Source organism: Aedes aegypti, chromosome 3 (assembly GCF_002204515.2).
Source record: "Aedes aegypti strain LVP_AGWG chromosome 3, AaegL5.0 Primary Assembly, whole genome shotgun sequence".
Taxonomy (NCBI): Eukaryota; Metazoa; Arthropoda; class Insecta; order Diptera; family Culicidae; genus Aedes; species Aedes aegypti.
This window is the reverse complement of record NC_035109.1, coordinates 169260041-169273224: the sequence shown is the minus strand read 5'-3', so window position 1 is coordinate 169273224 and position 13184 is coordinate 169260041. Positions and strand designations below refer to the sequence as shown.

Genomic DNA, 13184 nt, shown 5'->3' with positions numbered 1-13184 from the left:
TATTCATGAGTAATCATAATCGTATTATGTGATTAATGAATGATGATACTAATAATACACGTACTACCATTTTAGAGCATGCGACCTTTGTACAACACAAATTGCGTCACTTGTCCAAAAACAAGATTAATGGCGCACTAAGAAGATATTCATTAGAATAAGCAATACTTTACAAATATTTTGCTAACGGTGTCTAACGCTCATCAGTTTTCACTAAATTATATATCAATTTTGCAGATTCCCGATAAGAATACTTGTTTTATTGATACCCCAATGAACTTTGCAAGCAACAGTGCACTTGAAAAATATCCATATAACGTTTAAACACAATTTTTCACTATTTTTCATACTAGTGACCTCTATGGATCACTTTCTTAGTTAAAATTTCCGCCTGTTGTTACAAGTGTTTGCCTGGAAAAATTGGAATTTTCCACACTCTCCTCACAAGCAACAGGTGTCCGCAGCAACAAGTTTGTTTACAGAATATCTCAATTTGATTGGTGATTCGGATTTTCCAACGTCTCCCCTAATCGTAGTAGTATTCCCCTCAGCCGGCAACTTGTTGATACTTCGTTTTGTAAATACTGTAGTAATCAGCTATTGTTTGTAAACGTATTCTATGCTTCTGAATGAAAGCACGCTTCTGTCTCATAACCATGGTAACGTTTCCACGTGGTTCACAGACAGTCATTCTTCCTTTTCATTCATTGTCATTGTCGTGTCCCATCCCTTGCTTACAATCGTTTTACGTTATGGAATAGATAATTTGAAAATTTGAATAAACACCATTGGCTAGGATCTTTTTCTGGGGGGGAGGGTCTAGCAAATACTTGTTTGGCAGAAGTAATGTCAGTCGCAATAATTAAGATTTTCACAAATTTCGTTGTTTTGAAAGTTTTGTATTGATTTTATTTATTTGTTATTTTGTCTTATTTCGTGGCACAACAGTGATATTTGTAAATTTTAATTTTTGCTACGGAAAAGATCCATTCTTGTAATCTTGTCAAAAATCCTTCAAGAATTTTAGTAAAAAAAACTCACGAGGAACGTCCTTTGTGATTCTTTCAATTGTTTTTTTAGGTATTGAACCATGTGCTTTGAAGAGATTCTTCCAAAAATTCCTACGGGAATTTCTTCATGAACTATTTTCGCACTTTTCAATGCTTTCTTTAAGAACTCATTTAACAGTTTTCACTGAGTTCGTCCTTGGGTTCTAGTGGAAAATGATTCCCAGGCTATCTGATCTCACCAGATTTTTTTCGAAAAATCTATAGAATTGCTTTAAAATCTCTTGAAGAATTCGGCCATAGAATGCTTTAGAAATTCTTTTAATTATTTTCCCATGGAAAGTCCTCTAAGTACTTATTACATATAAATTCCAATTGTTAGTTTGAAGTATTCTCCAATTTTATTCATTAATAATTTGTTTTAGATTTTCAGGAATTACTGAGGATTTCTCCAAAAAACAGTACGAAAAATTCTAGGAGTCTCACCCTGGGGGATGCGAAATGAAAATAAGCAGCCAGGCTGCTGTCAAACAAAACTTTTCGTAAAAATGATCAGAGTATGCCCAGGAATGTTCGGTCATGATTTCGTCACGCTGAAAAATGTTATGCAGTTTATATAACACAAAGTCTGCCAACTGTTGAAGTAAAGTTGTGCTTGGTTCAAATTATGCAGAAGTCTTTTACAATTTTTCTCAAATATGTTTCTTTTTAGCACGAGGTCAGAAACTTTCTGATTAAGTCTGTTTAATGGGAAAATCGTCAGCATTGAATTATTGATACTTTGTGAGAAGTATTTTAAGAGTGCACTTTGGATGTGGTTTCCTGCGAGACAAGCAAACAAACAACGTTTAGCACTCGTGGAATAGATTTTGTTCAATTTGAACAATTTAAATATTCTTGTCCGCACCCCCTAGGCCTCACCAAAAAAAATCACCAAACAAGGATTCATCCCACGAATTCTCTAGAAAGTTCGCCAACAGTTTTTGAAACTTTGCTTTTGAATTTCTTCCTATAGTTTTTCTACGGGATTGTTTGAAAAAATCGCAGCAAAAATTATCTAGTCTGCCTGTAAAAAAACATTAATGTTTTTTTCCAGGTGTAACTCTAATGATTTCATGAGCAATTGAAAAAAATTCAAATAGGAAGATGTTATTACATCATGAAATGTTACCAAATTACCAAGAAATGTTTAAATACCATCCCTATAAAGTTCCTAGCGGATTACGTTTAAATGTTCTTTCAAAAACACTTCCGTGAAAGTACTCATAGTACTTTCCCGAGTAATTTGTTCAGTGATCCTTAGAGAATTATATTATTTTTTCCCTAATATTCTCCCGAAAAATTAATCGGAGATTTATCTTGATATTGTTTGTTTGTAAACCACATTGTTTTGTGATTTTTTTTAAATAAATTTTTCATCCGGTTTACTAAGATTTTGCAATTTATTCTTAAATTTCTCAAAAAAAATCTCCAATAGCTCCATAAAGTGTTTTTTTTAGGCTTTAGAATTAGCTCCATTTATTCCGAATGGTACCCCAGGATTCCTCCATAAATAACATTTAAACATTTATCCACCCTCAATTTTTTGGTTCGAAAACTACTATTTTTATGGATTGCATTACAAATTTCTCTACGAATCATTCCGTATTAGATTTCTAGAGAAAAACATACAAAAAAGGTTTGAAAGAACTAAACTAAAAATACAAAACTCTCAACAAATTTTCTCTGAGGATTTGATGGCAAGAGACATTTCAAAAACAATGTTCTTTCCAATTGTTGAATAATCCGGGAATCCGAAGCAAAATTTACCAGAAAAAAAAAACAATAATTTTTAACGCAATTTGTAGAAGAATTTGTAATGATTTTTTTGGGAAAAATATGTAAACAAATTCATAGAAAAAATATCTCAGTATTAGACACTGTCAATGATTTTTTTTTTTGGAGGAATTGCGAGGGAAAACCGAACTTTCGAAAGATTAAGTAACATTTTTTAGGTAAATCCGGGAACATTTTCCGGAATCAATTTACTAATAAAAAGTAGACATAGTCCAACAGAAGGAATTTGCTTAGAAAGTCCCACAATATTATTTGACTAATTTCCAAGAGATTTGCAAAAGTTTAGAAGATACCCTTCAATACTCCTTGATGAATTTGATTATACTACTGTAACAATTCTAAAAAAAATCGAAAAGGTTTTTTGATTTATTTTGCTACAAATCTGTTGGAAATTAATCAAACAATTTAAGAAATAATAATTATTTTTTTTATTTTTGATTTCCTTTTTGAGAGCTAATTTTGCCTTTCTGAATGCTGCATCGCGTTCTTCTCTTTGTGCTTCTGTGCGTGCGCGTTGCATTCTTCGTCTAGCCCGAAGGAATATCGTTCGAAGATTTGTAATTGATTCGCACCATGGTGCACCTGTACACCGTCGGCCTGTTCTCTCTAGGAAGGGCTTTTCTCGGCATGGAAGGCAATTCCAACGCACTCGCGATCCTGCTATGAAAATTATATGGAAGGATCTGCAAAAAGAAATTTAAAAACGTTTTTATCAATGGATCATTAAAATAACCAAAACGGCCGCTATGGAAAGCATAGATAGAGCCACCGTAGCCTTGTGTGTTTGACAGAACAGCAATGCTGTCACAATGTTAAATTCCATATACAGTGGCGCCTTTGTTTTGATGTGGTGAGCACTTGCAAAAACTACCTTCAATGATCCATTGAGAAACAAACAAAAATGAAAATAAAATGTCTCAATTGGACCCTGGTCCTAAGCCCTTTTGAAAATTATCAAAAAATTTGAAAACCCCTCAGAAGCCAATTCCGGCCTTGAAAGAACAAATTATTACTAACCAATTGCGAAAATGCTCAAAAGCTATGCAATTTGAAAGCGCGCATAATTTTCAGTCCAGTTGTCAGGACTTCAAAACAATTCTCAATCAAGAGACCGTTTTTGAAAATTCCTGGGAGTCTGATTTGGAAGAAATGAGAACTACTATTAAAAAAATCAAACATATGAATGCCCCTGGCGATGATAAAATTTTCTACATCCTCATCAAGAAACTTCAAGAGAGTAGCTTATCATACTTTGTTGATATATTTAACAAATGTACTTAGTGAACTAACCGAGGGATTTAGTATTAAAGAGGTTTCGGTACCGAGGGAAAGATGTACACCGAGATATGTTCTTCTATGCACGCTCAAACTTAGACTGAGCATCTCTTTATTAGATCGTCCAAACGAACCGATCTACAGTTCGTTGGTCGCAGGGCTGGTAAGCTCGTGTTGCGTTAAACACTGATACAACAGTTCTCTCCTCTTAAGACGTTACTTACAATTCCATTAAAATTCGATATTACAAGCTTAACTGGTAAAAAATCAAATATAGACTTAAACATTAATAATAATAAAATTCACTGTTTTGCTTCTGACGTTTTGTTCGACGAGATCGCCTTGGCTGGACGACGTTCCGAGAAATTGATGCTTTCTGATGATCAACGGATTTACGATGGTCAACTGGCACACTTGAGCCATGACTTGAAGATCTATAATCGCCGGACGACACTTCGAACGCGCCATCCTCTCTCGAACTTGTTGGTATACAAGAATTTGCGCTCATAGGCATTTGAACGCCTGATGAAGGTAGCAAACTACTGCCACTCGACGCCATCTCGTCTACAGACAAACTATTGCCTGTTACATGCTTGGACAAACTGTTGCTACTACTTGAAGGAATCGACAAACTATTGTCGCTAGTTGAAGGAATCGACAAACTACTGCCGACTTCAACTGTTTGTTACTGCTGTGGCTCATTGATGAAGGAGTCTGCCAAAAAACCGTAGAAATCGCTGCTGTTCGAATCATCGCTGTATTCTTCATCCTCTTCTCTCTGTCGTTTTCTACTAGGCTTCCACCCACAAACGAGTGTTTTGGGCGGTCTTGGCTTTAACTTCAGCTGGTCGCGATGAGCCGAATAGATTCGACCACCGACCGAAACCTGAAATACATTTGGAGACAGCCTTTTCAAAAACTTGGCGTCCAACCACCTCTTAACTTCGGTAGCCCTAAAGTTTTTGAAGTAGATTGGTTCTCCATGTCGCAGCTGAGAAAATTTATCTGGTACAGCAGGTTTGTCATTCTTAACTATAAGAGAATCGTCACAAGTGTGAGTTGTCAAATGTTTCTTAAAGCTGCTCTTTGGATTGACTAAATCCAATGTCGTTTTCGGTGTAAATTTAAGCAATTTTTCAGAAGGAAACCGGTTGTCTTCTGAGCAAATGTTTCGATAATTAAACAAAAAGTATGAAATCTGATCTTCAATATCCAAACCTTTTAATTCAGGATCTAGCAGGAATTTCTTCAAAACCTCCTTTACTGTGCGAACCATTCGTTCGGCCTGGCCATTACTGGAGGGGTGGTATGGCGGACTTTTTAAAACTTGGATGCCTTGTTGACTCCAGAAGTCAATTAGATATTTGGAGTTAAACGGAGGGCCTCCATCAGTCACAATAACGTCAGGAAGTCCGAACCTTGCAAATATGGCCATAAATTTGCTTTTTACCTTTGTTGCATCCGTACCATACCTCATGTAATCCACCTCCAACCATTTCGAATGGCTGTCGACTACAACAAGGAACAATTTCTGTTGAAAATAGAAAAAATCTGCATGAATCCTGCTAAAAGGGCGATTTGTTGGAATCCAGCTGGTTTGTGTTGAGTTTTTTGCAACCACAGCCATTTGACTACAAATTCTGCAATGTTTAACGAAACTTTCAATATCGCTATTGATTCCAAACCAGTAAACCGACCTTCTAGCTAACTGTTTAAACTTTGTGATTCCTGAATGGTTTCTATGAAGAAGTTTTAAAACTGAATTCTGTAACTTCGTTGGAATTACTATACGATCTTGGAATATTAAACAACCATCCAGTTCCTCCAAATCTTGGTGATTTGAATAGATATCCTTGAATCTTTGACTAAGTTTCTTCGGCCAACCTGTTTTCATGAAAGATAAAATTTGCTGAAGAAACTCGTCATGCTGTGTTTCCTTCGCTATAGTCCTGTAATCCAGAGGAATATCACCGGAAACGTAATTGACTTGATGTATTCTCTCTGCAAAGCACGTGGCACTTCTTGAGGCAACGGAAACCGGGAGCAGTAATCGGCATTACCCATTTTTGTTGATGGACGAAAAATGATTTCAAAATCATAAATCGATAACTCCAAAATGTACCCTTGCAAACGAGTTACAAAAATTGAATTTTTGCCGTCTTTTCCAAAAATTCCAATCAAAGGCTTGTGATCTGTAAAAACTGTGAATTTCTTTCCATACAAGAATTTATGGAACTTTTTTATCGTACTTACCACAGCAAGTGCCTCTAAATGCAAAATTGGATACGATTTCTGCGCATCGTTCAGCGAAAACGAAGTAAAACTTATTGGTCTTTCTTCTTTACCAACAACATGCGCAATTACACCACCTAAACCATATCCACAGGCATCGGAAACAACGACTATTGGTTTGTCAGGATCGTAAAATTCTAAAAAGTTTGGTTTCAATAAAAGTTTTTTGGAATCTTCAAAAACTTTGTTACAATCATCATTCCAAACGTATTTAGTATTTTTCCTTAGCAAACTGTAAAGTGGACTAAGGCGGGAGGATAAATTGGGGCGACCATAATAGTTGATCAAACCCAAAAATGCCTTCAACTCTGTGACGTTATTCGGAGGCTTAGCTCTACGAATTGTCTCAACTTTTTCAGGACAAGGTAACAAACCTTGCTCTGTCAACACATGTCCCAAATAAGGCAAACTGGAAACAAAAAAATTGCATTTTTTTAAATGAACTTTTATATTGAACTTGGCCAAACGATCCAAGACCAAATAAAGTCTACTCTCACAATCTTCAAAGTCCTTCCCGGCTATTAGCACATCGTCTAAATAGCAAAATACACCATCCAAACCTTTTAAAACTTGATCCATCACTTTTTGAAAAATAGAAGCACTGCTAGATGCTCCTTGAGGCAAACGGTTGTACGAATATAAACCCTTGATCGTATTGATCACCATAAATCTTCTGGATTTCTTGGAAAGACGCAATTGGGTATATGCTCCTGCAAGATCAAGAGAGCAAAAAACTTTTGAACCGGATAGCGAAGCAAACAAGTCTTGAGGCACAGGCAACGGGTATGTGTTTGGTACTATGAGCTTATTGATGGAAACTTTACAGTCAACCACCATACGGATTCCCTTATCTTTCTTGACGACGATGACAACAGGTGAAGCCCACTCACTTGCTTCGATTGGAGTAATAACTCCATCTTTCTCCAAATTTTCTATATGTTCAACAACCTGGTCACGCAAACGATAAGGAACATCATAAGCCCGTTTAAAAACAGGTTTATCTTCCTTGAGTACCAAATCTGCTTCAAAACTTGTAATGGGAACAGAGAAGTCATTGTCAAAAACCTTCGAAAACTTACTTTTTATATCTTCAACGACCCTGTCTTCCTTTGAAACGCCAGTATGGTTCACCAGCATCGGTCCTCGGAATGCATCTCGCCAGGCTGGGAAGAAAATATCAAGCCAATCCCTGCCTAGCAGCGGTATGATCTCCTTTGCACTCTCCAACACTACTAAAGGAAGTTTCTCGCGACGTCCGTTAACTTTCGCCAAAACTGTAATTCGACCCGCAACTAACAGACGCGCTCCATCGACGACTGCCAGTTTAAGGTTACACCTCTCCAACGGCTTGTCCTTGAAGCGTTGTCCGTATGCCTGCTTGCTGATCACGGAGACAGCAGATCCACTGTCTATCTCCATCCGCAGGGTCTCACCGTCCACACATGCTTCGATTAGGCATGGTTCGCTGGTGTTACAACGATGCGATGCAGAAATCATCAGAACGTCCATGTCTTCTTCCGAGTCCGACGACTTAGCTGCTCTTCTCAACCTCTCCGGCAAGTCTGGTTTCTTTGGCACAACGGCGACCGACTTAATGGATGGCTTCTGGTGCTTCAGGTCGTAGCAGTATTTACGGGTGTGTCCCTTCCTGCGGCAGTAAATGCAGAAATAGACCTTTTTACCATTCTTCCTCGGGGTAGAAAAGCTCCTGCTACGACTGCGACTACCATTGTTACGCCGGTTGTAATTTTCACGACTCCTACGACGACCACGTGAAGAAACGGGTGTTGGCTCACGTTGAAAACCAACCCTTTTATTCCCAAGACGTTCCACTACGCTCACCCTAGCAGGTTCTCCATTGATTGATGTCAATCGCTCAGCAGCCTCCTCGCGGTTGACTATAATTTTCTCCGCCTTTGAAAGGGTTAATTCCTCTTCATCCAGTAATCGTTCCTGAAGCTGCTTGTTAGAAACGCCGCAAACTAATCTGTCCCTAATTGCCATGTCCTTAAAATTGCCAAAGTTACAGTATTCAGCCAATTGTTTGACTGAAAGGACAAAATCAACAGCTCTCTCACCCGGCTTTTGGGATCGAGCGTAAAACTTTACACGTTGAATCAGGTCACTCTCACTCCGGTCATAACGCTTCTTAAGTGAATCCGTCAATTCTTTGAGCTCAATATTGGCAAGATCTTTACCTGGGAACAACAGTTTTAGCTCAGAGTACACCTCTGTCCCACAAGAAGCTAGAAAAGTAGCCTTGTGTTCATCGGCAGGAATTTTCTGATGCAGTAGGACCCAATTCAATTGTTCTAAATACTGCGAAAATGGAATGGCGCCCGGAACGTAGGGCTCAATACTGTTGACCAATGGCATATTGCTTTAAACAGATTCAAACAAAGGATACACAAAATATAAGTTCAAACAGTCAATTTAGGGTATAAAAACTAAAAACAAGATCAAAATCAATTTAAACTTTTAGCCAAATTTTCAATTTATTCATCGACTTATATAAACGAAAAATACACAAACGATCAATCAAAAAAATATTAAAATTTTTAAACGGCCATAAATTATCGAAACAAACAAATAAACCAAAAAACGAATAAAACAAACCACATACCTGATAGCTGTAGGCCAAAACTCTCAACGATGATCCACAAAACTTGTCCAAACTAACAATTGCAGAAATTGGCTGATCCACCCAAGCCACTTACAACGTTGAAACTGCTGTAGAACAAAACGCTTTTTTTCACTATCTATTGTTCTCCAGTGCACACTACTGACCCGAACTGACCTCCTGAATGCTCTTTGTTGGTCGTTCACACAGGTCAAACAACTTTAGCGTCCTTTTGGTGATCAAAAAACAATGGTGGATACCTGAATCACACTCAGCACAAACTAGCAGATCACTAAACCTTTTCAAACACGTGATGTGTGCTGTATTAAACTTGCTGGAAATAGCACAAACGATTTTCAATAATCTCAAACCTTCTGCAGAGCAATTAGGCAATAAAACGATTATCGCACCACACGTGATCAACCACACTTGAGGTGATCTGTAAGCGATATATTAATATTGCACTTTGGCGGCAAATTCTTTGCGCCACTAATTGCTCCAAACTCACTGCACACCACGGGAATCGAATTAAAACGATATCACTCGCGAATCGCGGAAAATGCTTAGCGAAACCCGTTTTAAAATAAAAATTTTCACCTCGTTCGCCACTGAACTAACCGAGGGATTTAGTATTAAAGAGGTTTCGGTACCGAGGGAAAGAAGTACACCGAGATATGTTCTTCTATGCACGCTCAAACTTAGACTGAGCATCTCTTTATTAGATCGTCCAAACGAACCGATCTACAGTTCGTTGGTCGCAGGGCTGGTAAGCTCGTGTTGCGTTAAACACTGATACAACACTTAGGTTACTTATTTTACTGACAAATGGAAAAATGCCAAGGTTGTTCCAATTTTAAAACTGGAAAAAAATCGGCAGAAGCTTCCAGCTATCGTCAAATCAGTTTGCTTTTCTCCATTCGTAAACGTTTTGAAAAGGTAATTTTGAACAGAATGATGGTCTACATCAACGAAAATTCAAGTTTTGCCAATGAACAGTTCCGCCATGGACATTCGACCACTCATCAACCTTTACGTTTAACAAATTTTATTCGCTTCAACAAATTAGAAGGCTATTCTACTGGTCTTGCTCTACTAGGCATGAAGGCTTGATTGTAAAATTAAAAAAGAAAACTTGAATTTTCCAATATACATTGTTAGAAAAATCCAAAGTTATCTGTCAAATCGTAAACTTCTGGTTAATTATCAGAACTCCAAGTCTGAAAGACTTTCTGTAAGAGCTGGTGTTCCTCAAGGCAGCATTTTGGGACCAATATTATACAATATTTTCACATCTGACTTACCTGAGTTACCTCAGGAATGTCAAAAATCTTTGTTTGCAGATGACACAGGCCTCTCCGCCAAAGGACGAAGTCTGCGTGTCATCTGTAGTCGATTGCAAAAAATTTGGATATTTTTTCTTCATACTTGTAGAACTGGAAGATTTTTCATAATGCTTCCAAAACTCAGTCTATTCGCACATAAACAAAAAGCTCTTTATTTCAAACCTTCAATTAGACACGATGACAGGGGTTTCGACAAATTGGTCAGATGAAGTTGAGTATCCAGGGCGCATACTAGATACAAATTTATATTTCAAAAATCTTATTGAGGGCATTCAACCCAAATGTTCAACCCAAATGTTACAAATATATAATTTTGTCTTAAGAACAATAAGAGCAAGCTTTTGATCTTCGAAGATTTGTAATTGATTCGCACCACTAGTACACCGTCGGTCTGTTCTCTCTAGGAGGGGCTTTTCTCGGCATGGAAGCATCACACGCTCGTGATATTACAGCAACTAGCTCTTCACCGTTTAGGTCCAGAGTGTTCCGTTTGCGACTCAGGGCTTCAGTGAATACTTCGCCGTCGAAGCGCGCGATTGTGCGATATTTGCCAGAAAACTATTCGCCAGAATGACATCTGCCATAAAACCATTCGCCATTGAACTAATAGTAGGGTGATGTGCTAGTATCCATCGTATTAAGCATTGATCAGTGAGAACTGCAATTTTCCCAGTATTGCAGTGAATGATGCTGACACAAACCGATGCCAAACAATTCTTTCTCAAAACGGCTTTAGCATTGTACAATAACATTTTGATAAATATTGATCTTTTTTTGGAAGTAATGCAAAGAAAATGCATTTTACCGTATTCTCAGTCCGTCGTATCGTTTTCAACTCCGTCGCAATCAGTTTCCAGATTCGTCTCACAACTTACGGCTCACTGTGTGTATTGAATGGTTAAAACACAACAAATCAACGCTATAATAAAATGTTTTACTAGAATATACAGATCTACGGGCATCTCCCTCCATTCCTTCAGCATGATGGAATATACTAATTTCCTTTAAAATTCATTGTTCGTCATCAAAATTCAGCCCAAAGATATGAACACAATTCCTTTTGACCGTACAATTATGGCATTTGCTCACAGTACAGCGAAAACAACACAATCAAAGGAACCGTATTTTTACGTCGAGCGTCGCACACACATTGATGCGCACAAGCTTTTTTTTCTCAGTACGGCGGATAGAACTTTGTTTACATTCTCAATTATACGCGGCGGTTGAGGAAATTTTGTAAAATTTGATAATTTATTGAAGTTTTACGGCGTGTGATTGGAATGAAATCCTTCAGTGAAGAAGTACGAAGGTTTTCCATAGTGAAAATAAGTGCCCGGCGGAGTAAGTCACCCACGGGGGTGGGAAGAAACGTGTGTTGGAAAGTGGTGTGGCTCAGTCGATCGCTAAGCATTTCTCTCAAATCGTGTTCGTCCATGCGATTTCGGTGAAAAAGTGCAAAGTGGATAATTGAACTGAAGTTATTTACCGAAATACAGTAGTTTTATTGCATTTTTGGTGTACAAGTGTACAAACCATAACAGCTTTCACAAAATGAATGAACCTATGTTGCAGGTAAGTTTGTGTATCCGCCGTAGTGGAACATTTAAAGTTTGATACGACGAATAGTAGCGCTTACGACGAAGAAGAACAAAACCCTACGGTAACAATCTCGTTCTTCTCATTTTAAGCTTTCTGCTAGTGCACAGAGCGGAGACAATATAACACTGTTATTCTACATTTGAGATTTGTTTCAACTATTTTTAACTTCCAGAAAATTGCATTTCCTTTCACCGCGAGCTGTTTTTTATCAGAATATTGTATTGTACAACTATTAGATAATTTTTGTTTTTCAATAAGCAGTTTAATGGGGTTGTGCTACTTTCTCCCGAATATCGTTTCCCCTAACACCAATTCCGCAGATGCCAGTTCCCTGAATACCCCGTTTTCTCAAGTGACCTATTTCCTCGAAAATATGTTGGCAGTCATAATTATCATAACTAATTTTATATTTCAGGCTGATGAATGGTTCATATGATATGCACCCTTCTTTTTTCATCAGCGGTTCTTTAAAATTTCTACGAATTCAGCATTTTTTCTTGTTTTCTTTATCGTTCTTTCTAGTTCACCACTCTGTATCTGGAGATTGTTTCTTATCCATTTTGAACTGCATCTATTTTGGGACTGTCCATGAACCACGTGGTCGTTCAAGGGGGTAGAAGGGGGTGGTTCTATCCTAATACCACGATCCATACACATTTCGGGTCATTCGGGATTGCGGGGGAAAGTGTCATCCGGGTAACTGGCGTTCGGGGATATGATATTTGAGGGAACAACATTCGGGTAAAATAGACCAAAAGGTTTTTAGTGACAACCTAAATTTCAGTACATGAAAAAGTATTCTAAAAAGAGTCATTGCCTATCGCTACTTGATATGGCTTGGGGCAAATAAGAATCCTTCATTCTTCATATATAGGATGTTCTTACTAATTTTATAACTGTCTTATTAGTCTGAAATCTCCTGAAAATTGTTATAGTAAATGTAACTTTGGTTTGCAAGTGCAAGCATCAATTACTTCACCGAACAGATGGCACAAGTAATTGTAAAGTATATCGAAATCTTGTAAATATCCAATGAACTAGACCTTAAGAAGCAACAACACCTTAAAGAACAGCTTATGATGAAAATAAAGGACAACCACTTATGAAATATTTCAAACCATATTTTACTGTAAAACTTAATAATATTAATAAAAACATTTACTGTCCTTCTACGCCTACTTGTCCCATGTTCTACACACTTAATTTGGAATG

At 37.6% G+C, this 13184-nt stretch overlaps 1 protein-coding gene across 3 annotated transcripts in view; it reads left to right on the top strand.

Annotated features, from left to right (window-relative positions):
• Nucleotides 1-13184, top strand: part of LOC5579949 (histone-arginine methyltransferase CARMER) — a 165638-nt gene that overhangs the window by 97363 nt on the left and 55091 nt on the right. The window lies entirely within an intron of this gene.